Below are 23,958 nucleotides of genomic sequence, written 5' to 3' on the forward strand. Positions count from 1 at the left end.
TGCTCACACATAAAGCTATAAATCTGAAAACCTTCAGCACTCTGTGGTTAGCGTGAAAGCTGAAGGTTGGAGGTGGAGAGATCTTTCTTCCAGCTTCGACTAATGGTCCCAGAGTCAGCCGCCCTTTGATCTTGGGGTGGAGATTTGGTTTTCAGGGAAAGAGTGCATAGGTGGCAAAAGGTAAACAAAACAACATCCCCACACCTTTGTCAGGCCTTCTGAAAACAAGGTGGAAACACGCTCGGCTCTTGAGCTGACCAAACATTACGCAAGGAGTCTAAGGCATAGAGGAGACTTCGTACCCTCACCTGTTATTCACGGGGGGCCATGGCCGGGCAATGGCTGGGACCAGTGTACTTCCACAGGGCTCACTGGCTTTTCACCTGAACAACCCCTCAGTAGAACTGCACTGTTTGTTACACACGAGGTAACTAAAGAGAAAATGTGCATCTCTACCCTGGCTGTATTGCTGGGCATTTTCTGTGCATCCCCAGGATCCATCCTGAAGCCAGTTCTATGGAATGGCTATGGAAAGGGGTTAAGAAAGAAAAAGTGGTTGACTTGTGTCCTTTTATTTTTCAGGAGACTAGAGTGCAAGGTAGGAAGTGAATTTGGGCACTTTTGAAATCTTTCTCCATTTTATTTCTTCAGAGGGACTGAGGCCGGTACTGTTTGTTGTGGCCCTGACCTTTCCCGGCCTCAGGCCCAGGTGCTATCCTGGATCCTCTACCTCGGGCGCCCAGGGCCTGGCAGCAGCTGCAAGGCGGAGCTCTGTGCAGAGCAAAGGCAGGCTTTATGCAAGCGTCAGTTCAGATGGCTCAGCGGTGTGGGGAGGGCCCCGTCTCATTCACTCCCTGCAGGACCAGGGCCTTTTTCCCACTTGGGTACTGACTCACTCCTGGTCTCACCCTGTTCTCTAATGAATTCCTTTGGAGCAAGAGAAACAGCATTTGTGTATTTTGAAAAGTCAAGGGCTGGTGTTCAATGTTCCCACCTCTGAGAGAAAGCACATTGCCTCCTGGTCGTGGTGCTGGGGAAGAAACCCCAGCACCGCCATGCACTCAGGGCTCCAACCAGGCCTGCTCGGTGCCAGGTTCTCATCCAGGCCGGGGCCCCTGAGCGCCAGCAGCCGGGCTCAGCTGCAGTTAATGTTCATTTGCTGTTTGTATATAAATGCTTTTAGTACTTAAACTAAATTCAGATCAATTAAACTAACGTTGTTTGACATAATATTCCTTGTTCCAAAATCAATATCCCTTCATTTGACAGACTTATTCTTGAATTCAGGATGTTTATTGTTCTTAAAGCTTACCTATAGACCTGGTTTTTGTCTTTAATGATATAAAACAGCTCTTCCTCACATACTGTACGCCAGCATGTAATGGGGTTCAAATTTCTCTGGTAAATATCTTTAATTGTACCATCATGCCTTTTAATCTCAGCAGCACATGACCGCTCTCTCTGTCTCCATTTGTCTCTCTAGTTTTAAATACATTCTTTTACCGGTGTCTGTTTAGAAGGAACTAGGGTGAATGAAAGAGCCAGACTGGGATTGGAGGGCCAGCGTTCCCTCTTTCCAACGAGCATGGAACAGGGCCAGCTGAGGGTCTCCCAGCCTGGCTCTCTGACTGGGACCACTAAGTCTCCAGACACCCACCTCCCCTCCTGCCCTTACCCTGAAATCATAAAGTAACACGCAGCTCCTAAAATGCACCACTTTTTCTCATGTGATCTTTTCCCCCATGCCCTGCGGCTCTTCTTCACCCTGCCTTTGGCTCTTATAAATCTTGTTCTGTTTTCCCTGGCCTTTGTCCAGAGACGGGGCCCACTCGGCTCTGGGGAGAGCAGCCTGGGGGTCATTTATCACTTGAACAGTGGGAACAGGGGACTGAACGGTAGTTTTTTTGCTGTCACCATGGCAAAGGTCTGTGCACAGTTACCTAATTGGAAGAATCTGGCCTGTGTTCCCATAATTGCCCCACCTTGATAACTTTGCCCAGGTCGGCCCTGCCTACCTTGTGACAAAGGAAAGGATCTGCTGAAAGGAAGGAGCTCTCGGTGATAAAACAGGAATGGCTGGCTATGTTTTCCTTTTTTTCCAGGCAAATATTTTCTTTAAATTAATAATCATGGAAGTGATACAAGCTGGCATTTGTGAGAGCTTTAATCAGCCTCTAAAATACAACCAACTTTGCTCTGTGACCAGCCTTCAGATGGGATGAAGCCTCATGAAATCTGAGCTGGGCTTGCTTGTCTGTCTTCCTACTGCAAAGGCTCCCGCAGCAACACATGCCCAGGACCTGGGAAGGGAGACACTCTTTCCCACCCCCAGCACACACACACACAGACATGCATGCACACACTCACACATGCACACACGCACACACTTTTTTGTGTGCTATTTTTTAAAGGAGGATAGATTGAGATCAGAGACTTGGTTGAAATCAGGAGTCCTTAATTTCAAATACTGCTGAGGCTCTGGAGGCAGGTAAAGCAGGGAAATAAATGGTTAGTGCTACCGTGTGTTGTGTTCTGGGAACAGTGGACACAGCTGAACTTTTGTTCTGTACTACAAAGTCCGACTTCATTCTCCTAGGGGCTAGTCTTCCTTCTCACTTTCTTTGTCTTGTTTCTCTCTGTTCTAAAACTTGTCCTTTCCCCTCTTTTCTCTTTCCTCTCATCCCGCCCCTCTCCTCTGCTCGTCCACAGCATCCCATCTGGAATAATATCCTGTATGCTCTGAACATGGTTACAGTAAATCTTCTGTAATTGTAAGGCTGAGCGAGACGGTGTTGGATAGTACAAACTGCAGGGACAGCTCCCCGACAGTCCCTCTCTTCCGCGAGCCAGCTGTCTCCCGTGGGATGACTTTGATCTTGTCTTTGGTGGCCACACCTGGCTGCATTTCATTTTCATTCCTCCAGATTCCCGTTGCCTCCAACTGATTGCTCTGCCATCATCTGCTGAAACCTGCTCCTGTGAGAACCCAGCATGGCTATGAGAGGAGCCCAGGCCTGTCATGCCCTGGAGGCCTCTTTCTCAGCAGAGGCTGGGGTGGGAGGCCAAGGGTCGAGTCAGAGAAGGTGGAGGGCTGTCACTGTAACAACCTAGAAAAGATTGAAAAGAGGAATGCCTGTGCAGAGGTTTCTCTAGAGACGTCCCCCGTCCACCACTCTAGGAAGAAGAGCCACAGGCCTGTGCATCCCTGATACGTCACAGGTCAGAGATCACATCTACGTCATTCCCAACACTGCACAGGAGCAATCTTTTAGGCTTTATTTTTAAGTGATTTAACCTCCATGTCCATGTGAGGTAGGAAGGGCTAGGATCATCATGCCCATTTCACAGATGAGGAAAATGCATCCCCGAATAGTGACTTGGGCAAGGTCACTTAGTATGAGGAGGTGCTAAGTCTTGAGTTTGGCTTCCAGTGCCTCCTCTGTGGCTCTCTCCACTGCCTGGTTGTAGTGGATTGAGTTATGTCCCCCCAAAACTCACTGAAGCTTGAATTGTGTCCCCCAACTTTCATATATATTAGAAGCTTAATTCCCACTGTAAATGTTGAGGGTGAGAAATCCTATTACGGTAATTGAATGGTGGAGCCTCGAGGAGGTGACTAGATTGTAAGACCATGCCATAGTGAATGGATTAATAATGGCGGTCATGAGCATGGTTTGGAGGGCATTAAAAGGACAGTGAATGAGGAAGTTGTCCTCTTGCTCTCTCTGCTCTCTCTGCTCTGCCATTTTCACAATGTGATACCCTGCCATCACTGAAGTCACCACCAAAGAAAGCCTTCACCTGATGTGTTCTCTGAACTTTGGACTTTCCAGCCTCTGAAACTGTAAGCAATAAATTTCATTTTCTTATAAATTACCCAGTTTCAGGTATTTTGTTATAAGCAGCAGCAAAGGACTTATATAGGGCATTGCACCCTTTTTCAAAGGAGCACCCCTTCTCCTGGTATCTGCTGTCCTGTTTTCTTCCCTTGGCCTAAAGTACTTGGAATGTGCTTACAGCTCAGAGGCCATCCAGAGTCATACCTTCTCAGAGTGCTGCCCAGAGGCCATTTAATAGCTGTGCAAGGAGGGACAGTTGGGTTGGACAGTTCCAGCAGCTGTGGAGAGGGGTAGCCCTCTGGTTGCCAGGAATAGATGGGGGGCCTATCATGTGGTTCTGACCTCCTAATCAATGTAATATTTCATTTATTTCTGGCTTTAGAACCATTCAGGCATGTGCGGTCCCCCTGAGAATCCCTGGTTTAGGTTTGGTGTGTGACTCAACTCCTGCTTACCTAACATATGTTGAGTGGAGATAAAACTAAATGAGATGGCTCATACAAAATGCTCTAGCTAAGCATAGGCCACATGGGAGGCTCTAGGTAAATGTCAGATCTGTCCTTTCTTGTGGGTGATTTGAAGTTAATAGGCTGGAAAATTGAGGGTCAGGATATCTAACTCTGGTTTAGATAATGGTTTTGTGCTTGGGCTCATTTTATTTAGCTATCTTTCAAATCTGGCTGGTTGGTTCACAGACTCTCAGAAGGGCCAAAGTTTGAAAAAGGTGGAGTGCTTAAGGGAATTTCCCTTGGGAATTTGGATTACAGGTACCCCTAAGTGGACACTTGGTTTATCAGGTTTCTCTCTGTGTCAGGAACAACGATGCTCCCAAACAGTATAAAGAAATCTCGTGAAAAGCATACCAATGTTAAAATATGAAGCACCTCTAAGAGAATTAGTTTTAATTCAAATTCAGATTAATTTGAATACAATTTACAAAATGATTTTTAATCCATCATTTTATTTCATTCTTACCACAACTCTCTTATAGCATTATTATCATTCCCACCTTGTATATTATAAAAAAAAACCCTTGAGATTCAGAAAAATAAAGTGACTTCTGAACTGCAGATTGCAATTGGAACCCTGCTGTGCCCAACATCCTGTCTCCTGTTTCTTTCACTTACACACATACACCTGACAGGAAGGTGACAGGTGAAGAAAACCCTTATAAACTAGCATAAAGGTCCCACAGATATTCGATTAGATTGACATTAAAACTGCTTAATAATGGAGTTAATTAAATATAATTTCAGGACCAGGCTCTGGACACATGCTCAGTAACTGAGTATCTACTTCCATATCCTGTAAGTCTTACGCGATAGAGACTTCTAAACAGATGTATCAACTTTACAAAGAAGGGAGATCTTAGTAAAGGAACCAGAAGTGTTGGTTGGGGGTAGGAGGAGTAGGTGATGGGTCAGAGAAGTAAAATAAATTTGAAAAAAAAGAGCACAAATTGGATGTTCTCTTAGTAATTTCCATGAAGGGCTTGGTGTCCTCCCTGGCAGCTCAGGAGTGCCAAACCCAAGGCGAAAATGGGCCTGTCTTTTGCTTTTATGGACCATCCTCAATCGCGCTCAGCATTTGCCTTCCAAAAGCTTCTCAGAGTGTACTTTGCCTGTAGCACTGTTCTCCTTTAATTATAAAAACCCGGTGTACTCGTAAGAGAAATGCACGCCATATGTTTCTGATTCATTTAGACTTAAACCCTCAGCCTGCTGTTAGCTAAAAGAAAGGCAATATTCAAGAACTCATCTTAATAAGCAATGTTAGCAAGAATCCTCTTAAGAAACGAGTTTTGATTTTGCTGGGGATGGAGAGAGTATGACCCCTGAGCGGTCTGGGTAGGATTTGGAACTCAGCCACCACGAGCTGCAAGGTGAGGAGTGCATTGTGCGAGGCACGACTTCTTCAGTCTCGACTGAGGATCAATCTTTGTCAAACTGGGGTTAGTTAGGTCTCTGCGGAGCAAGGGGAAGTAGTAATTTAGGAGAAAAAGAGCTGTTACCTAGGGCTGCTATTTACCTTACAGTAAATATGAGGGAACAGTGGTTAATAAAATCGTTTTATATTTTTCCTTTAAGAAAATAGCCATAATGTATGAAATATATCAGTATTTGGTCTTTAAAACAAAACACTAGACCTTGTGATTTAATTAAAAAAAACAAAAAACAAACAAACAAAAAAACCCCACTGCTTTTCCTTTCATTGTTTGCAAACTTTATACCATCTAGTTATTAATTGGGTCAATTTTTTAAGAGAAATATTCATCTTTACTGTGAACTTTTTCCCCCTTGGGCTCATTATGTTAAACGTTGCATTTAACCCACACTTCAGAGGTAAAAAAATAATATTTCTGTTGGTTTTAACTGTCAGATTGACTCACATAATGGAAAACTGGCCTACTGGAATTGGGGGAAGATATTTCAGTAAAAACAAACATCCCCAGGAAACAATGAGCTCATCTATTCCCAGCAGCAATCTTGGGTTTCCTTGGTGCCTCCTTGCCTGTCCCAGGGGAAGAGCCTCGGGGGACAGGGTGTGGAAGAGAGAAGGTTCACTGGCTGAAAACTACTGCCATGAAGCTGGTCTTACTATCCCCTAACCTAACATTAACTCTTAAAGAGACTCTGGGCAAAATGGCAGAGAAAAAAGCAGCCAGTTTCTTGCCCCTCCAGATTTTTTTCCTTTCATTGCACTGAGTCAAAATCTACTGTTTTCTGTATTTTTATTTATTTTTATTTTTTTGGTATGCTATGTTTGCATATCTTTTCTCCTGAGTGACAACACATATCTAATTCTCCACATGGAATAAGCTTCACACCTTCATGTCTTCTTATGAAATGTTAAAACTTATGCCTTACTGGTACCTGATATATGATCAGAGCTCAATAATAATGGCTGAATATCATTGAAAGAATATGTAATGTATGGAAAAAATGGTGAGAGGCAAGGTAGTGCTCTGGGTAATAGTGTATACTTAAGAATTAGATATTTGAATTCAAATCATGGGTTTGCCACTGATTAGTCATTAGGTTAGGTCTCAAGCTATTTGTGAAGTAGACATAAGCACGACTTCTTCAAATTTTGGGTAAGAAATAATGAATTTATGTATGTGTAAATCCACACACATTGCAGGCATTCAAAAAGCAATTGCTTTTAGTTTATTTGGAGCATATTGTAGAATTGTGCATAGAGTTGAGACTGCTTGGGTTTAAATTCTGACCACTTAACTACAAATTTAGGTAAGTCACTTAATATTTCTAACCCTTAATTTCTTCATGGTAAAATAGAGATAATGACTCATTCAAAGGGTTGTTGAAAGGATTAAATAATAGGGGTGTGTGTGTGTGTGTGTGTGTGTGTGTGTGTGTGTGTGCGCGCGCGTGTATGTGTGTGTGTACGTATATGATGATAAGTAAAGCCAACAACCTCAGGTCTGCTTCTGAAAATATTCGGAAAGCATCTTCTTCAAGGAAGTCCAAAGCTGTTGGCTCGTGAGATGTGCTCAGTGACTCCACCATCAGGGAAGATGAACAGGAAATCAATGTTGACTTTAGTCAGTTACAATGTGAGAGGAAGGAAAACTTAGTAACTTGTAGCAACATTAACTTTAGCAGTGCCTTCTACTGGAAGAGTGGGCCCAAAACTATCCTGTTCCTCCATTGACTGGTGGTTGAAAGTGAGTATCTCTTTATTGCTGCAAATGTGCAATATAGTGAATGCCAGAGAAATCCAGCAACTGATAGTGTTAAGAAATGATTTTTCTTACACTACATCCATCTCTTAAAATTTGAGTATAAAATGTTGAAGATAAAATTGCAATAACATTTGCTTTTTGATAAAACAGACATATTCTTATATCTCAGAAGTTCATTCTATGATAGTGTTACTCAGTTTCTGCCTTGGCATCCAGCCAAATACTGATTTTAATAATCAACCATTCAGCGCTCAGCCAAAATGTTACTTTGTGATGAGTGTGTAGCACTTAGTCAATTGCCTGAAAATAAGAAGTTCTCCATGTGTTAATATTTTATCATTTTGGGTTGGGAAAGTGATGGGATGTTTCCTTAGTGCCTCAGACATTACAACATACAGGAAGCTGTCCACTGACTTGTCCTGGATCTTGGGCTAGTTTACCCCTCTCTCTGCCATGCTTTACCCATACATAGGGCAGGGGAAGGGTTAATGTGCACACCTCAACTCTGACCTCTTGCCACTCTCCCTGAACACTCTCTGTGATCTCTCCCCTCAGCACTGTGGATGCTGTGTGGATCCAGGCAGTGGCCATCCCAGATGCTCTTCTGGGTTAGCTCTTTATTCTTCCTCAAAACGCTAAGAGCCAGATTCCCAGGTAAGCAAAAAAGTTGGAGTCATTAGACTAAGAGAGGAAAGATGGGCCTCTTTCTGATGTTGAAGTAGTGGCATTGATATATGTTCCCAAAGAATAGCACAAATCTATCTAAGATGATATAGCATGTCAGCTAAAATTTAAGAAAAAAAAAAAAAATCCCTAAGAAGAAAGACCAAGATGGAAAACTGTGGGAGGCAATGGTGCCATGCCAAGAGGTGCTGGATATGGCTCCTTTTTCTTTATTAAAAAAAAAAAAAAAAAGTAGAAAAGAGCTGTTCATTTATTGATCTCTATGTTCCGAGCTATTATTAAATATCTGACATACATTTTCTATTGACTACTCATTACAGCACTTCCAGATGGGTATGAAAACACACCTTTGTTTGGTGAAAGAGGAGAAGTTCAGAGAGGTGGAAACATGTGCCAAGGTCACTCAGCAGTAGAGGACAGAGGCTGAGCAAGCGTGCAGGTCCTGCAGCCAGGCTTTCTGGACGTAGGTACTGGATTCACCTTTTATTCATCCTCTGGTCTCTGGAAATTTTCTACCTGTAAAATGTATATGAAAATAGTATACATGCCTGAAAGTTTAACACTTTTTTTTTTTTTTTTGGTAGTTTCTGGAAAAATCTGTGAGCAAAACTTGGTCCAGTAAACTAAAATATTCTGTATAGTTGTGTATTGGAGAGTCTGGTCTGGGACTTTTATGTCTTATGAACTCTGTCTCAGGAGTGGAGACCATGGGCCATGGGATTTAGCTACTTCCCACGAGTGGCTTATAAAAGCTTTTGATGTGGGAGTCATGAATCTGTCGTGCAATTTAAAGTCTTTAAGAAATTCTGTGATAGCATCATCCCTAATACCTGTAAACTTTGAGGTCACATGGTTCCTGACATTGCTAGTTTCCGTCAGTTAGGTGAAGAGAAATTCCCGTGTTCCAAGTTCAGTACCATTGGTCTTTTCTTTTGCAGAAGACCCACTCTTTATGGTTCTCTGCTTGCATTAGGAATACAGACACAGCAGTAGCAGTGGGCATCTCTCTAGCTGCTTTCTTTTTCCATACAGGGCTCCTGCTGGCTACACTAGAATTAGGATAAAAAAAAGCTCTGCAAACAGCAATCTGTCATGAGTTTCTGGAGAAGAAAGGAAAAGAAAGGAATCTGATTGCAAGAAACAAGTGGTGGATTTTGTGTGTGCCTCATACATTAGTAGTTCTTCCGCATCAGGTAGAACTGTAGTCAGGGGAAGGCATAATTGTTGAATTTTCTACAAGTTTACCTGAGATTAAGTGCAAGCTGAATACAGCCAGTATCTTTTGTTCCAATATTGACTTAGTCTTCTTGTCACAAATTGATTTTTGGGGTAGCCATTAGTCTCGGGGAAGAGAGCTAATCCTTCTTTCATGTTTGTTTATGTACCATATTTGGCCGGAGCTCAGGATGCACTTTTCACCTTGGTCTGCAAGTAGGGAGGCAAACACATGACCTCAGTACTAGAAGCCACCCTGGCTGGTCACTCTCCACTGTTTGTTTAATTTTGCTCTGACTTCTGCCTGCCTCCTAATCCCAGGTATTCGGACATGTTACAAAAAGAAAGAAAGTCTGAGATCAAAGCACTGGTCACGATTTTACTAGGGGGCACCTTTGAAAGCATTTGTAGGCCTGTGTGTATGGCTAGCACTGTGATCTTTAGAAAATACTTTGCTTTCCAAATTGGGGCCAAAAGATTTATCACTCACTGGGCCCTGACTCTCCAGGTCAGTCTAGGGTTATTTTTGTGTATTGTGTGCAAAGACATGGTAGTTCTATTACAGAAACCTTAAGAGCAAATATTTAGAGCATGCTTTAGGGAGAAAAGAGACTTCTGATAGCAAATTCTTGATTTTAGAATTCCCTATAAAAATAAGTTAACTTTATTGTCATCTGCTTGGGATCCTGTCCCTGGAGAGATTTATCTCTCATCCGCCAGCATTGTAACAGTTCAAGATGACGGATGCTTTTGTATTCTGCTCTGTGGAATTTCATCTGCTCTGTGGAAGGTTAAATCTTACTACAAAGGAACTCTGAGGGACAGTCTGATTGTTTTTGTTTTATTAGTTGTATTAAATATGTTTCAATCAAGGAGAAGGATCAACATAAGCAATATAAAAGTAACTTTGTTTTATTCTGATTTTATTGAATGGGTACGGATTTTAATATGGTTTGAGACATTTCTGTTCAAATCTGCAGAAGAGGGAATTGCCAGACAATACAGTACAGCAGCCGTTTGGAACACAGAATTTTGTAGACTTAGGTTCAAATCCTGATTTACCATCTGTGTGACTTTGGGTCAATTTCATAATGTATAAGTGGGAGTCATATTGGTACTGACCTTGCAGGGTTATTGGAAGAATGACAGAAATGTATGAAAGATACATTGTGCCTTAAACACAGTGGTCAATCTCCAAGACCTCCATTTTATTCCTTGCAGGCAACCTAGCCTTTTACTTTACAAAGGAAAATATCTCTGTATACTACCAATTAATTTTTTAAATATGTCAAAAATGTAGAGTGCTTACTTTGTGCTGGGCTCAGTTTAAAGCCCTTCATGTGTATAGCTCACTTACAACCCACAACAACTGTATGTCAACTCCATTTAACATATGAGAAAATTGAGGCCCAGCAAGTTTAATACTCTGCCCAATGTCACATTGCTAGCGTATGAACGAATATCATCTAGTTCCAGAGCCTATCTTCCTGTCTGCTGAGTTGTAATGCCTCTCTTCAGTGCTTTAGAATTTCAGTTCTATTGATGATCCTTTTGCATTTCATTTGTTCTTTCTACTAGTATTTTGATAGCTTTCTAAGTGAATGCCAAATTTCTCTCAAATTAAATAAATTAATGAATGAATGAAAGAATTTCAATAAAAGCCTTTATTATACACTTACTTCTGAACCCTTTATCATCTAGTTTTTGTCCCAGTTCCCCAGAAACTCCATCTCAAAAGTCATAATTGTGTAGAAAAATGACCATACGTGAACAGGTCAGTGAGGAATCAGCTGGGGAGCTGCTGCAGTAGTCTGAGAGATACTGGTAGCTAGCACTAGAGTATCAGTAGTGAGGATGGAGAATAGTAGATGTATTTTAGGATACTGTGCAGATAAAGTCATAGGATACACTTGTTGAACTAATGTAGGAGGTAAGTCAAAGAGGACTAATGAATGACTCCTAAGTTTTTGGTTTGAATAACTGGTGGATTATGTTGCTGTTTTTGGAGAAGAGAGGGCTTGGAGCACGTTTGGAAAAAAGGTATGAAAATTGTTTGGTCGTTTTGTTTTTTCTAGGAGGGGGTTGTTGGGTGAAGACATCAAAGGATTATAAGGGTCTAGAGCTCAGTGAGAAGTTGGCTTGAAAATAATATACAAAGCCATAGATGCAATCACTTAGAGAGAGAAAGTAGAAAAGAGAATCTATCTGGGAAAGAGAGCTGTCATTTAGGTGCTGAGCAGAGAACAAGGTAACAATAGAAAACAGGAAGGAATGAATAGGCCGTGAGGCAAGAGTAACATGAGGAATGTGGTGTTCCTGGAGATTATGTATGTACTCTTCAAGATTTTCTGAGCCTGTTATGCTGGTGAAAGCTTCAATACTTTTGTATGCTCTGCCTCCACTGCCTACAAAGCCTTCTTCCACTTCTCTGCCTGACAAACTCCTGCTGTTCTTTTAAGACTTAGTCAATTACTCTGGAAGCCTACTCAGATTCCTTACCTCTCATTTCCTAGATGGAAACTCCTAACACTGTGTCCCTACTTCTATCTTATCCCCAATCATTAGGCACATAGGATAGTATAATCTATCTTACTAAATCTCTGGTTCTACTGAAGTGAATTCCTTAAGGGCACTGACTGAGTTTTTTATTGATGAATTTCCAGCATCTAGCACAGTGACTATGGAAAAAAGACTTGACTATTGTTTGTTGAATAAATGTATGACTAATGACTAGCTTCTTTTTTGAGCTCTGATATTTAATTTCTTCTAGAAAGCTCCACCTACAAGCCCAACTTTGAGTTTCACCTATATTTCAAATTCTTCCCATTTCAAATAGGTTGCTCACTTTCCTTAGGACCTTCTTACTCTGTTTCTATTTCTGGTGCCAGTATTCTCAAGTGTTTCAAGCTTGGAAACAAGAAATCACTTTTGATTCTTCTCTCCTGTCTGTTTTCCCTCCATATCTCTTGAATATGTATCTTATTCCTTTCCCCTAGTTAGCAACTTTTCCAAAGTCACTGAACTACTCAGATACAGAGCCAGCAATGGAATCCATTCTGTCTTACTCACTAAGTTGTATCACCTTTTTGGCTTATGCTTGGGTAACTGGGATCCTTTGATAATATGGAGAGCAATTCCAAAGAATATAACTTGTAATTTTCTGGAACACTTTGGGAAGGAAAATACTCCACGGACTCTTGTTTTGTTTTATGTCTGAGACATAAACCAGCTATTTTATGAGGCATTGACAGAGAAATAGATGGATGGACTGGTTTATTTCCCTCAATAGAATGCAATCTCATGACTGTCTAAGGATATAAAAGTTTATAAATACAGTCAAGTATTTTTATATAAAATATTTCTGTTAAAAATCATCAACTACATTAAGTAGGATATCCTCTAACTTCCACTCTCAAAGTTCTATTCTACTCTGTTTTTATGTCTTCTCCTAATATTAATTTGCTTCCTGGGATCTCATCCTAACCACATTGTAAAGTTTAACATTCTAAATTTGTATACATTTTTGTCTTAACAAAATGTCTTAGGTGATATCCAGTGAATATTTGGTGACATAAATATTTGGTGACATGAATAAATATTTGGTGACAGAATGAATAAATAGTTGAATGTACATATAGCTTAATGCCAATATGTAAATATGCATGCATGGTAGTACTAATTAGCTGATTGTCATTTTTTCTACTTTCTTATCATTTGGCTGTCAAGTAAAGATGGAGAGAAAGTTACCCTCCCTATCACATTATGATACTGAGTCACTACTAAAAGATGCAACATTTCCAAAGTCATGAATTCTTACATCCCTCTTTCTGACTTCTACCCTACCCAAATTTTACCAACTTTTCCTCAAAATCATTAGTTCCACTAGTTTATTTGCTCCCCCACTTTCAAAAATCCATAGTTCAGGCTTCTATTTCTGCTAATTGAAATAATTACTACTGGTTATGCGCTACTGCTGTAAATACTATAAAAACTGAACAAAAATATATGAAATGACTCATTTCAGACAATGTACAACAGGAAGTACAGTACTATGATTCATGAGATAAGAAAAAAATGAAGTGATACCTATGATTGTCTAAGTTTGATGCCAGGAGGAATTTACTAGATCATAGTGCAAGGAAGAGAGACCCAAGCAGAGCATAATGGTCTTACTGAGATGAAAAGGAAAATAGGAAAGTTTAGGGAGACTGATGGAACTGGAATTTGTGGAGCAGAGTACCAGAAATAAACGTGTTAAGCAAATAAGCAAACAAAATGCTATAGATTGAATTGTGTCCTCCAAAATTCATATGTTAAAGCTCTTACCCCCAATATCATGGTATTTGAAGATGGACCTTTGGGAAGTAATTAGGTTTGGATGAGGTCATGAGGGTGGGAGCCTCATGATGAAATTAGCACCCTTATAAGCAGAGAGCTTGTTGGCTTTCTCTCTCCCTGTGTGCACAATGAAGATGTCATGTGAGTGCACTGTGAGAAGGTGTCCATCTACAAACCAAGAAGAGAGCCCTCACCAAAACCTCATCATGCCGGCATGCTGGTCGTGAAATTCTAGCTTCTAGAACTGTGAGAAAACACATCTCTGTTGATAAAGCCACACAGTATGGTATTTGGCTATGGCAGCCTGAGCTGACTAATACACAAACAAACAGAAAGAGCTGCAGTAATGTGCTTTGAGACCCTATTAATTTTTTTTTCACTGAATACTAAACTGTACATGCAATGAAATATATCCAAAAATCTGGGCAAAAAACAACTAGAGAACAATAACCTGAACAACTTCCAGAGCTCCCACAGGGCTGGGACAAGTTTAAGTACTGATGAGCCAGAGTGAAGAAACATCGGGTGAACACCCAGTGTTTAATAATGACATGTTAGCAGTAGGGCTAATGGAGCCTTACAGCAAATGCTATTTTAGACCTGCCCTAATAATGTTTTTACAAAAGCCTAACAGGATCAAGCTGATCTGCAAGTTACATAACTTTCTGCCAAAGCAAAGTTCAAAACTTTTTAAAAGAAGACATAAAGTCCATACTCCATCAACATAACAACATAATACAGCATCTGATAAAAAAAATGACTATACATGCCATAAAATGGAATAATCTGACCTATAAAAAACAGAAAGAAAAGATATTATGGGTTAACAGACAAAAACATTAAAATGATTAAAAGCCTACTTAAAGACTTAAAGGAAAACGTGAGAATAATGGAGAAATACACAGACAACATAGAAAAACTAAATTGAATTTCTAGGACTAAAAGATATAATTGTATATAAAAATAATTTTCTTGATGAAATTAGCAGGAGATTAAAAAGAGCAATGAAAAAACTTGGCAAGCTTGAAGGCATGGCAATATAAATTAACCAAACAGAAGGATAGGGAGAAATAAAAAGGGTAAACTTCAATGAATAATTAACATATCTCAGTGACCCATGACCAGTGGTTATATTACACATAACCCAATATATGTATAATTGAAATTCCAGGAAAAAGGGGGTGTCAGACAAATATTTATGGAAAAAGTAGCCATTTTAAAGAAAATTTGATGAAAAATGTAAATTCACAGATCTAAGAAACTCATCTAATCCCAAGCACAATAAACACAGAGAAAGATACACCAGGAAACAATAATTAAATTGTTGAAAATCATCACCAAATAGAAAATCTTAAATAATCATGGGGTAGGGGAGACACATTAAATACAAAAGAACAGAAAAAAGAATTATTGCAGACTTCTTGTTAGAAACATTCAAATGAGAAGAAAATGGATCTCTAAAGCACTGGGGAGAGGGGAGTGCCAGTAATCTATCAGCCAAATCATCCTTTAAAAAAAATGAAGATGACAACTAAAATGACACAGTTTCAGAATAAGTAAAAGAAAACCATGCTTTCTATTAGAAGCAAACATTTTAAATGTAAAGACACAGATTAAAAGTATTAGTATAAAAAAAAGTTATGCCATGTAAAACTATTTTTTAAAAAATGGGATGTCTAAGTTAATACCTGGCAAAGCAGAATGCAGTTAAAGGAATATTAGCAGATAATTATCAAACATAAAGGGGCACATTTCATAATAATAAAAGAGTCAATTCATCAAGAAGACAGAACAATCTTAAATGTATACATACTAATAATGAAAATAAAACAAAAACTAGACAATGTTACAGTTAGAAATTCAACACTTATCTCTCAGAAATTGATTGAAGAAGTAGACAGAAAAACAGCAAGATTTGAATGACACTATACCAACCTGGCCTAATTGACACTATAAAATACTCTACACAACTATGCCAGAATACATGTTTTCAAGTGCACATAAGCCATTCCCCAAGTTAGACCATGTTCTTGATCATTAACCAATTATCTATAAAGTTAAAAGAATTTAAGTCATACAGAATACGTACTCCAGCCAAAACAGAATTTAGGTAGAAGCCAACCACAAAAAGCATAAAAATCCCCAGATATTTAGAACTTGAGCAACACCTTCATAATAGCCATGAATCAAAGACAAAATCACAAGGAAAACTAAAAATATATTTTGAGCTAAATAAAAATGAAAGCACATTCTATATTTATGTGATGCAGATAAAGCAGTGTATAGAGGAAGATTTATAGCTTTAAATGCTTAAGTTAAAAAAGAAGGCAGGTCTGAAATTAGTGATCTAAGTGTCCACATTATGGGTTTAGAAATATAAAAACAAATTAAATTCAAAGTAAGTATAAGAAAACAAGTAATAAAGATACAAGTGGAATTGGTGAAATAGAATAAGGCCTAACAAGAGAAAAAATAAATTACACCCCCCCCAAAAAAATAGAGGGAGAGAGAGAATACAAATTATCAGTATCAGTAATGAAAGGATGATACTGCTGATCCTATAGATATTTTAAAAAAATTTGCTAATAAATTAAAAATTTAGATGGAGATGGCAGGAAGCACGCCTGGGGACCTCAGCAGCTGAAGGCAGATCCCACCGCTGCTGCAGACACTGCTGCAACATGTATGGTTCACTACTGTCACTGCCACGGCCACTTCTGCTGCTTACCACCATAGCAGCAACTACCACTGCTGTGCAGGTGGCCCACAGACCAATCAACTGCACTGACAGAAGAGAGTCACCAGTGGAGTCCAGAGAAAGAAGTGAATGAGTGCAGACCCATGAACCAGTGGCCCAACCCACAGGGGTGAATTATGCTGCCACATGCGATAGCATATCTCGGGGTGGGAGATATGTGTGCAGCCCACACAACTGCCTTGATCTGGGGAGAAACCAATCACACGAATCCATCCCCCAATCACCACTAATCCATCCCTCAACTGGGAGAAGCAAGGACCAAGAAGGAGCCTCTGCATGAAGGAAAGAGGAAAGAGAAACCCCATTTAGGATCACCTAATCAAACTGAGGAGCACCAGTATACCCCAGTGTACCCATCAGGGTCACAGGAAACTAGCTGAGGTGCCAACAGCCTGCCCAAGGTGACCCGCTCCAACCAAAGAGCAACAAAAGGCACCCAGGCACTTTTCCCAGGAACTCAAGAGCTCACCCGTATCTGTGATAAACCAGCACAGTGTCACTAATCTCAACAAGGAATCAATAGGTTCCTCAGTGCCCAGGCCACAGATGTGCCCACATGCAACTCCAACACTGAATATGACTGAAGTACCCATATAGAGACTATACTTGTGCGTCACCCAGAACCAACACTAAAATACCCTACTCAATGGTAAATATAAAGCACATCTACAGGAGGAAATATCTCTTCTCAAAGCCTGCTCCAGAATAATCAAAGAAGCAACTGCTCTACTAGATGAGCAGACATCAACATAAAAATACTAAAATATGAGAAAACAGGAAAATATGACACCATCAAAGGAATACAATAATTCTCAAGTACCAGAACCCTTACAACAGGAAACCCTTGAAATGACTGAAGATGAATTAGGACTAGCAATCTTCAGGAAACTCAATGAGAGAAAAGAAGTTAGACAACACAGCAAAATAAGAAAGAGTATCCAGGATATGAAGGAGGAAATTTACAAAGAGATTAATACCTTCAAAAAGAATGTTGGAGAACTCCTGGAACTGAAGGATTCATTTAATGAAATAAAAAACACAACTGAGAGCTTGGGCAGCAGATTAGAGCAAGCAGAAGAAAGAATTTCTGATCCTGAAGATGGTCTTTTTGAAATAAACCAGAGGTGGGGGGATGAAGGATGAAAGAATTTTAAAAAATGAAGAAGAGAGCTAGCAGACAACCTAAAGCATATAAACATTTGGAATCATTGATATTCCAGAAGGGGAAGAGAAAATAAAAGACATTGAAAACCTATTCAGTAAAAAAATTGCTGAAAATTTACCAGGACAAGGAAGAGACACGGACCTTCAGATTCATGTCTGAAGATCCCCAAACAGATACAATCCAAAAAGGTCCTCTCTAAGACACATTTTGTCAAACTGGCAAAACTCATAGACAAAGAGAGAATCTTAAAAACAGCAATAGTATCAAGTCACCTATAAGGAGTCCCCCCATCAGACTATCAGCAGACTTCTGAACAGAAACTCTACAAGCTAGAAGAGAATGGGATGATAGTCAAAATACTAAAGAAAAAAACTGCCATCCATGAATACTATACACAACAAGGTGATCCTTCAGAAATGAGGGAAAAATAGTGTATGTATCAGACAAGCAAAAACTGTGGGAGTTAACTACCACATGACAAGGTCTACAAAAATTCCTCAAGGAAGTCCTGTATCTGGAATCCAAAAAATGATAATCACTGCCATGAATGCACAAGAAAAAACAATACCCATTGGTAGAACAAAAATTCAAATGAAAAAAAGAAAAAAAAATATCTTAGCACCTCAAAAAAACAAAAAACACTGAAGAAAACAATAGAAGAGGAAGGAAGGAACAAAAGATCTTTAAAACATCCAAACAAAAATTGATAAAATACCAGGAGTAAAAAAATACCTTTTATTAACAACCGTATGTGTAAGTGGATTAAACTCCCCACTCAAAAGACATTGACTGATTGGGTTAAAAAGCTAGACCCAAGTATATGCTGTCTTCTAGAAATTCACCTCACCTGTAAAGACACATACAGACTAAGTGAAGGGATGGAAAAAGATATACAATGCAAATGGAAACCAAAAATGAGCAGCAGTAGCTATTCTTATATCAGATAAAATGAACTTCAAGCCAAAAACCATAAAAAGAGACAAAGAAGGGCATTATATAATGATAAAGGGATCGGTCCACCAAGAAGACATACAATCATAAATGTATACATATCCAACATTGGAGCACCCAAATATATAAAGCAAACACTATTTGCCTAAAGAAAGAGATAGACCCCAATTCAATAATAGTTGGGAACCTGAACACCCCTCTCAGCACTGGACAGATCATCTAGGCAACAAAGAAACAGAGAAATGCAGGATTTAAACTATGCTCTAGACCAATTGGACCTGGAAGATATCTACAGAACATTTCATCCAGCAACAACAGAATATATATATTCTTAGTATCAACACATGGATCATTCTCCAGGATAGACCACATGTTTAGGTCACAAATCAAGTATCAACAAATTAAAAAACAAAAAAAAAACCCAGAAATCATTTCAAGTATCTTTTCAGACCACAATGGATTAAAACTAGAAATTAATAACAAGCAAAACTTTGGAAATTATCCAAACACATAGAAACTAAACAACATGCTCCTGAACAACCTATGGGTCCAAGAAAAAATTAAACAGGAAATCAAAAATTTCTTGAAACTAATTAAAGACAGATCATACCAAACCTGTGTAATACTGCAAAAGCACTACTAAGCAGGAAGTTTATTGCAATAAGCACTTACATCAAAAGAATGGAAAGATTTCAAATAACCTAATGCTACACCTCAAAGAACTGGAAAAACAAGTACAATACAATCCCGAAATTAGTATATGGAAAGAAGTAATTAAGATCAGAGCAGAACTAAATGAAATAGAGACCCCAAAAATGATACAAAAGAGCAATGAAACAGAAAGTTGGTTTTTTGAGAAGATAAACAAAATAGACAAGCCACAAGCTAGGCTAAATAAAAAAAGAGAGAAGACCTAAATAATAAAAATTAGAAATGAAAAAGGAGACATTACAACAGATACCATAGAGATACAGAAAATCATTTGAGACTATTATAAGCAACTATATGCAAACAAATTTGAAAACCTTGAGGAAATGGATAAATTGCTGTATATATGCAAATTACCATGACCAAACCAAAAAGAAATAGAAAATCTGACCAGACCAATAATGAACAACAGGATCGAAGCATTAATCAGCATTATCTTAATATCAAAACAGTCAATACAACAATGAAAACAAAAATACAGACGAATATGCCTCATAAATGTAGGTAAAAAAGTCCCTACCAAAATTAACAAATAGAATACCATAATGTATAAAAAGTATAATATGTCATGACCAAGAGGCAGTATTCCAGGAATGCAGGATTGGTTTTACATTTGATAATTAATCAGTGTAATAATGTATAGTATTGACAAAATAAAGAAAAAATGATTAACTTAATATGAGATTACTTCAAAAGTTCCTGGAAAAATATAATTAAAAGATTATACAAATCTTTCCATGAACTTTTTATACCTTCCTCCCTATATGGAGAGGAAGTATTTGACAAAACTCAACAGCTATTTGTAATAAACAAACAAACAAACAAACAAAACTCTGTAAACTTTCAATAGAAGGAAAATTCCTCAATCTTATAAAGGAAATCTATAAAAAGTCTATAGCTAACATCATATGTAATGGTAAAACATTGAGCACTTGCTTTCTAAAATCAAGCCTGAGGCAATCATGTACCCTCTAACCATCTCTATTCAATGTTTTACTGGTGCCTCTAGATAGTATAATTAGCATAAGAGAGAGAAATAAAAGGCAGATATAAGGGAAAGAAAAAAAATTAAACTGTATTTCTTCCACAGGACAACATGATTATGTATTTAAAAATATTTTAAAGCATCTACCAAAAAATATTCAACCAAATAAGCCAGGTCTCAGAATAAAAAATATAAATGAATTAAAAATAATTGGTGGAAAAAAAATTAAAGTTTTAAATAAGTGGCAAGATATATCATGTTCCTGAACTGAAAGATCAAATTTTGTAAAAATGCACACTGCCAATGCCACTGGGCCTGCCCAGGGTACTGAGGTATGGAGTGGGGACGGGACCCTCTGCCCACAACCAGGCATACTGCCAGAGCCATGGGGCCTACCCAGGGTCCTGAAGCATTGAGCCAAGGAATGGACTCCCTCTCACAACCAGGCACAACGCCAATGCCAACAGCAACTAGGTAAGGAGCATGCCAAAAACATCACCTCCATGTGGGTGGCCCATCACAGCCACCACAATAGCCACGACAGCTGTGAAAGTGGCTAGATGCCACAACCACTGTGCAGATAGCCTGCCAGCCACTGGAGTGCATTGACACAAAGAGAGTCACCAGCAAAGACCAAAGAAAAGAAAGTGACATCTCTCTTCACAAAGACCAAAGAAAAGAAAATGACATCTCTCTTCACAAAGCCCATTCCACAGAGACAGAAGAAGCATCTGCTCTACAATAATATTGGGGGTCCTGAACACACCTCTCAGCATTGGACATGTCATCCAGGCAACAAATCAACAGATAAAACATTACTCTTTCAGAAGGAATGAAGAAATCTAGGGTTATCATAGGTGGGAGAGGGGAGGGAGAGGGGGATGGGGAGAGATTGGACAAGGGGCATAAAGAATAAGTACGATTTGCAACAATATATATACTAGTAATATTGATTTGATCACCATATGTCAATGTTGAACCCCCAAAATATGCATAATAAATGATGATTCAATAAATTTTTTTTAAAAATTGTTAAAATGCTAAGTTCATCTATAGATTCAATGTAATCTTAACCAAAATTTCAACAAGTATTTCTATTTTTTTGAAAACATTAACAAAATGATTCTAAAATTCATATGACCATGAAAAGAATATAGAATAGTAGAATATTTTTGAAAAAGAACAAAGTTGAAGAACTTGCCATATCTGATGTCAAACCTTACTATAAAGCTGCAGTATTCAAAACAGTAAGATTGGAGTGAGGACAGATAGAAAAATGGAACTTGATACTTATCCCCACTCAGACTTCTTCTTTGAGCTCCCAACTTTTAAAGAAAAATAACGATTTATTTTACATCTCTTCTTGGATGTCTTAAAGACATTGTAAGTTCCATATATCTGAAATCTTATCCATTATCCTTTTCCCTGAACCTGACCCTCTCTTCTCTAGATCCTTTGCCATTCCCCTGGAGTTGCGTGAGCCAAAATCTTCAACCTTCCCCTCTCTTTGATTCTCTACATTACTGATTCTTCACTAGAAACTTCCAATTTTACCTCCTAATATACTTTGGCTTCATCTACATTTCTCTGTTTCCACCACCCAATTATGTATCTGCTGTCTGGACTTCCATAAAAGCTTCCTAACCTATAACACACATCTGCTCTTTATCTACAGAGTATATTTTTGAAAGTCAAATTTTACCACGGTAAACCTTGATTAAAATACTTCGATGTCTTCATGCTGGGTTTATGAAAAAGATAAATCTTAATATGGCTTTTAAGACTCTGCATTGTCTAGCTTCTATCTGCCTCCCTGGCATCATTTTGTCCCATGCTGTCCCTAGCTCTCTCAGAGAGTAACACCTGGTGTGTTTATGCAGAGAAATACCAGTGCTCCTTATGTATTTGTCCACTGAACGAACAAAGGCATCACACGTCCTACCACTATTATATATAAAGATACATTTACATCCATATTTCCAGTTGAAATTTTATAAGATGACATCACAGATGAAGTTCTACTTTTTTAGGCTTGCACACCTTTTTAGATAGAATCAAATTATTGATGCGTATACGTGTCTAAAATGTTAGGGCCTTCATATTTTTCTTCCAGAAGTCAATGCATTATTTTTGTATTTGTGATGAATATTAAGTGTTTATATTTAGCTACTTTATTGTGAAATTGGTAACTGAAAGGTTTACCTTAAAAGTATGCTTCAGCCAGCATGTGATCTTATATCTCATGTAGTTCCAAGATCATGCAAATGTAGGGAGTTGCAGGATGATATCTAAACACTGTGTTTCTTTATGGTCAGTGTTTTAGAAAAGTAGTTCTTAACTTCTTGGTTACAACAGAAGACATACATCACACACTCCTATAGGATGCACCTGAGGTTATATGCAGTTTCCTGAATGCTAACCAAACTCCACCTTGTCTCTCTCACTTAAGAAAGCACACTGTAAGGCAAATAAGTGAGAGTGACATTTTGGGGGTAATCTTGAAACCAATTTATAGTGTTCTCAAATTAAATCATTCACAAATTTCAGATTTTGCCTACCATTACTAACAGATTTCTTGTGTTACATCTCACCAGGAGATGGGGGGAAGGAGAGTTATGACACAGAAATATATAATCACTCTTTTAGAAGGAAATAAGTCAACAGTCTTAAAGCATCACTGCATTTTAGCCTGAATGAGAATAAAAATACTCACGTTGAACACCACTGGGTAAATAATGCACACATTATGTACTATACATTTATGTATCGAGCATGACCATACACCCAAATATTCATGCATATTCCCAATAACACTGCTTGTAAATTCCTTAACCACCAACACTGGAGAGCTGAGGGCATGGAATTCTTGTTAACAATATACATTTCACAAATAGCTGGAGAAAGTACTGCACCCTGGGCCCATGTGAAGGCAGTTGTGTGTGGTTAGTCGTGTCAGTGACTGTGTTCATGGAGAAGTTGTTAGGAGTTGATAGAGTCCAGCGGGTTTAGCTGGTTTTCTCTCCTCTCCGTTGCTGTCCCATTTCTCTAAGTCGACCGCTGATGGTCAGTGCCCTTCAGAGAGCTGAACCTTGGTCCTCCTTGGTCCTGCAGCCGTCTCTTGTGCATCAGCTTGACTTTGCTTCAAAACTGGAGCTCATAGGTTTCAATGGGGGTAGTTGCTCTCATGGTACAAATCTTTGATCTTAAGAAGGCCGTTCCTAAAATGTGTTAAATCTGACTTTATGCTACTTCTATCCACAGATCCTACTTCTGAATTCTGGGTCACACTCAATAAACCTCCTCAGTAGTCTGCTTCTTCCCATAATATTTCTTTGTCTGTTCTGAGTTCGTTTTCTTGGCTCTGAGTTCCATTTTTTTTTTTTTTTTTTCCTGCTTAATCTCAGTTCCTTCAACTATTTTCCATGTGCGGTGTTTCTTTAACCTCTCAGACAATGGCCCTCAAAGGCATAGTCATCAAAAAGGAAAGCGGTGTTCTAGATGGACACAATTTTTTGAACTTTTAGGGGTTTCCTGAATAAGTGGCGATTCAGCTGAGGAGATAGCAAAGGGAAGGTATGCAAAATAGTGCAGATCCCGGAGGTTTGTGGCGTT

The sequence above is a fragment of the Cynocephalus volans genome, chromosome 14 (assembly GCF_027409185.1).
Source record: "Cynocephalus volans isolate mCynVol1 chromosome 14, mCynVol1.pri, whole genome shotgun sequence".
NCBI classification, from domain to species: domain Eukaryota; kingdom Metazoa; phylum Chordata; class Mammalia; order Dermoptera; family Cynocephalidae; genus Cynocephalus; species Cynocephalus volans.